Source organism: Babylonia areolata, chromosome 17 (assembly GCF_041734735.1).
Source record: "Babylonia areolata isolate BAREFJ2019XMU chromosome 17, ASM4173473v1, whole genome shotgun sequence".
Taxonomy (NCBI): domain Eukaryota; kingdom Metazoa; phylum Mollusca; class Gastropoda; order Neogastropoda; family Buccinidae; genus Babylonia; species Babylonia areolata.
Genome location: NC_134892.1, coordinates 5125065 through 5130318, shown reverse-complemented (window position 1 = coordinate 5130318; position 5254 = coordinate 5125065). Strand labels below are relative to the sequence as shown.

General features: G+C 39.7%; 1 protein-coding gene across 1 annotated transcript in view; it reads left to right on the top strand.

Moving 5' to 3' along the window:
- LOC143291452 (uncharacterized) overlaps nt 1-748 on the top strand; it is a 16663-nt gene extending 15915 nt beyond the window's left edge. Inside the window, exon 9 of the mRNA XM_076601317.1 lies at nt 1-748. This exon is cut by the window's left edge and continues 661 nt beyond it. The gene's annotated coding sequence lies outside the window, so the exon portion shown is untranslated.
- Nucleotides 749-5254: the final 4506 nt, after the last annotated feature.

Genomic DNA, 5254 nt, shown 5'->3' with positions numbered 1-5254 from the left:
GATTTCTAATGTAATGGGATTTTGGTTCTTATGAAATTTCTTGTTTCTATCTTGTTTTCAATTAATTATATAGTTTAAGTAATTCAAAAACAATATAAATTACCCCTGTCTCGCCGGAACGGCATTGTGGTGGACAGCAATATGGCCAGAAAGTTGCAAGGAGAGGCTGGCAATAGACGAAACAGTTGGTGGATTTTTTCCCCCTAATATTTCAATGCTGATAAATCAACCCATTAAAAATCGGTTGTATTCATACACAGTCGATATAATCATGAGCATGAAAAGGACGGGAGAATTCTCCTCGGGGCTGCCAGTGTGAGAGAAGACAGCGAACATGAGGACGTGAAGAATCAGAACTGGGAATGGGACTCAGCTCGGGCTTGTGAGGACTGCCAGCTGAAGCACCTGCCTGGGCCTGGTCGCATGTGCGAAGATAGCAGCGGTAAGTTTGCTTATCACAAAGAATGTTCCCATCTCCGCGGTAAATTACATATACTTTAGAACATTCTTAATTTCCATATGGATTGATAGAGTGTTTTTGAATTGAATTGAATTAACCGTCAGCAAACTTAACGCAGCAAAGATCGCCTCATGCAACCTGGTCCTGGGACGAGGTCATATGAGACGATCTTTGTAGCGCTAAGTTTGCTTGGTATTTCTAAGTAAGTGTAATTTAACTTGGAGTTAGGAACATTCTTAATGATGAGCAAACATAGTGCTACTAAGTTCGCTGATGCAACCCCACCCAGAAAAGCACATGCTAAAAACGATTCTCCTTTTAGGTATTTTTCAGGATTTTTCCCAACATTAAGTCAAAATCAATATGTATCTATCACTTTATGTAACTGTTTTCTTGTTTATACATCATTATTAACTATTAATCAGCAAAGATGATCGTACCAGTTCTAAAGTACAGACATAATTTTAGCTGTATGTTCCGTTATCAGTTCTGAAGTATAAAATGTTGCAAGGAAACAATAGTCTTACAATACAGCATCAAATGTACCCCTGGTAGTGTTATTTTGATTGTTCTCTCTCTCTCTGTCTCTCTGTCTCTGCCTCTGTCTCTCTCTCTCTCTCTCTCTCTCTCTATATATATATATATATATATATATATATATATATGTGTGTGTGTGTGTGTGTGTGTGTGTGTGTGAAATCTGAGTGCCTAAGTGCGCGTGCCTGAAATCTGATTGAATGACACAGGCAACGAATGATGAGCGCCCAATGGTAGCCGTCAGTCGGCTCTACCCAGGTAGACAGCCTGTTGTGCAAATGACCCCGCGTTTGTAAAGCGCTTAGAGCTTGGGCAGGCGCTATATAAGTATCCATATCAATCGATCAATCAATCAATAAATAAAACAGAAGTAAGAAAATGGAGTATGTGGTGCGATCACGAAGTTGAACAAGACCAATTGAACTTCTCACTGAAAAATTCATCTGCTATTTTGACGGAGTATTTGGCTGTCTTTCACTGTCGGAAAGAAGATTGTTTCACAACATAAAACAACGATATTAACTAAAATTATGAAACCAATCACCCAAATACTTACTAAGATATTTTCTCCCCCTGCACTAGACCTTGAGTGGTGGTCTGGACGCTAGTCATTCGGATGAGACGATAAACTGAGGTCCCGTGTGCAGCATGCATTTAGCGCACGTAAAAGAACCCACGGCAACAAAAGGGTTGTTCCTGGCAAAATTCTGTAGAAAATTCCACTTCGATAGGAAAAACAAATAAAACTGCACGCAGGAAAAAATACAAAAAAAATGGGTGGTGCTGTAGTGTAGCGACGCGCTCTCCCTGGGGAGAGCAGCCCGAATTTCACACAGAGAAATCTGATATGATAAAAAGTAATACAAATACAAAACAAATACAAATACAAATACCGAGACTTGTAGGACCAGTCCTCTTTTTCCATCTGCAAGCTGACGTATGGAACTTAATTATCTGCACATCATATCATATACAGCGACATATCCGAAATTGTGACAATCACATCGCTATCACTGGGTAACCGTATACATATATATATCACTGGGTATGATTACTATTATCGCTTGTGCTAATACCCACACGGTTTACAATACTCACACTTGAGCCTATTTCAACCTCTGACACAACGAATACACACCCATTTTCTCTCTCTCTCTCTCTCTCTCTCTCTCTCTCTCTCTCTCTCTTTTTTTTTTTTTTTTTTTTTTTTTTTTTCTTAGCACCCCGTTCCGGATTTGAACTCACAACCATATGATTACCAACTCATGACTCTACCTATCCCGTCGCCCAGCTCCCTGGCCCCGTGAAACGCACTGAGCAAAATTATGACCTTGTCATGAACTGAGCTGAGACCGCTTCGGAATCCTCGACAACAATGGAGGAGAAAAAGAAGAATGAGAAGAACAATAGAAAGGAGAACACGAACATTCATGCAGAGAATGACAAAGAACGACAAAAATGAATAGATAAAGAAATGAATAAATAAATAAATAAAAAATAATAAACAAATACGACAAATAAAAATGAATGAATAAACGAAGAACTAAATAAATAAATGAAATTTGATAAATAGATAATTAATTAGAATAGATACATAAAAGAAAATAAAGATAAATGAATAAAGATAATGATGAATATGAAAGAGGAGAATGATAAAGAACAGAAAGAGTGACCGAGAGGTAGATCGGGGGGTATGATTTTCTTGCAGACAGAAATATAACACACACACACACACACACACACACACACACACACACACACACACAAAATTAACAGACGAAGAATATTACATAGAATAAGTTACATTAAACCAGCAAAGCAATGACATAAATAAAGAGGTGTCCTTTTCGTGAGAGGTGGTGAGCATGTGTGTGCGGGTGAGTGAATGCTGAGGAGTTCTGTTTTGGAAACGGTCGAGAAAAAATTCTGCCGTGGGTGATCCAAGAGCCCAACTGTTCACCTTCATGTACAACCCGACAATGATAAGAAATATATAACTCAAATATATCCACAGAAAAGGGGAAGCGTGATATGGGGATTTGGATTTCACACTGATCCCCTAGAAGGGACTTAAGAACGGTAGTTACCATACAAATGGGAGTCTTTCTTCGATAACCTCCCCTACACGCATTTCGAATACAATATACCTCTCCGGACAACACACACACACGCACATACACACACACACACACACACACACACACACACACACACACACACACACACATCAAACTGCAGATTTTTGAGGCATTAAACAGGTACATATATATATATATATATATATATATCGAACTGTTTTACAATGGTTTTCTTTGCTGACGACATAAGCAAGGAAAGTCGAAACATAGATATGTGTCTTTGAGGTAATTCACATCAGGGCAACCTAACACGAAGTGAAAATTCGTCAGTTTCTTCAGTACATCTGCACAAAGGAAAAATAATAACATCCACTGAATTTATCATAATGATACCGATGAAGAGACAAGAGAGAGAACTCAAAACGTTTTTATTCAAGGATTAACTGAGATTTTAGGCATTGCCTATTCTTCCAATCTGTCCTTGCTAATCTACATCTATTATTACAGAGAAAGAGACAGACAGACAGGCGAACGCACAAATACATGCAGTCAAACATAGTACTAACCACACACTCACAAAAGACACAGGCCCACACACACACACACACACTTTTCAAAATGGACACAATTGACAAAAGGGACATAAATCGTTATGAAACCGAGGGTGCATGAATAGTCTCCCTTACTACGTTGCTGCACCGTGTTCCCCTTGCCCTGCATTGCCTTTGGAATCTCTCCGAGAAATGCCAGCTTTCTTGAGCATGTGCTGCTGAAAGGAAGAGAGGGATGGGCCACACGCCTCAGCTGCCACGAATTGTGAAAGCTGTGCGGGGTTTTCAGCTTGTCTGGGTTTTTGTGTGTGTTTGTTTGTTGTTGCTTTTTTTCGGCCGGGGTGGGGGTGGGGGTCAGTGGGGGATGAAGGGGAGGGAGGGAGGGGGTGGGGGCTTTATGGAGTGCGAAATTGAAGAAAATCGTGAGATTATAAATTCTCTCATTCAGTCTCTCATTCAGTCTCTCATTCAGTCTCGCATTCACTCGATCACTCGCTACTCTCAGTCTCTCTCTCTCTCTCTCTCTCTCTCGATCTCTCTGCCCCCTGAAAAAAGGCAGTGCCAGCTGTATATATATAGTTATCGTAACTTAGTCTTCAGAAAACTTGACGAAGTCACCGCAAAATACTACTGTTACTATTGCTAGTACTCGATTACCACTGATATTAACAATCGAAAAAAAAAAAACCCCAACAAAACTTGAACAAAAAACAAAACAAAACAAAACAAAAAACCTACAGCAATTGATAGCAATAATACAAAGATTATTACTATAACGTTTACCGTACTTTTTAAAAAAAGTGATGAAAAAGAAAAAAAAATCGATAAGAAGAACAATTCATATACTCATCATCGTCATCATTGACATCAGCAGTTCATGTGTCGTCCCAATGGAGTACGTACGTGATGGCCTAGAGGTAAGCGAGAGAATCTGAGCGCACTGGTTCAAATCACTCCTTCCTTTATACGACCAACACACACACACACACACACACACACACACACACACACACACACATACACACGGGCACAAGCACACACGCGCGCGCACACACACACACACACACACACACACACACACACACACACTGACACACACACACACACACACACACACACACACACACACACACACACACACACACTGACACCGTGACACACACACGGCACACCGTGACACACACACACACACACACACATTGCACACGCGCACACACACACACACACACACACACACACACACACACACACACACACACACCATAAACACACACACCATAAAAAATAATAAAAGACGGAATTTTAAAGGCAACCTGCACATTTAGACACGAAAAGTGCCGTGTATATAGTTCCAGGAATTTAGGACGTTAAAACAGGACTTTACCGAAAAGACAAGAAACTTTGACAGTGCTGCTGCTTATATAGTTACACTTTTTGTTTTGTTGTGCTTTGATTTTCTAATTTGTTTTTGATTTGAAACAAAAGGGCAAATATATATTTGCATTAAAAAAAATCGGGTATCTTGTAAGCATCGGTCACGTTTTTAAATCAGTACTTTCATCTCGAAAAATGGCAACAATATAATTGTCCAATGAAATCTATTCATCCTGGTGACTGCACCAGTTTTG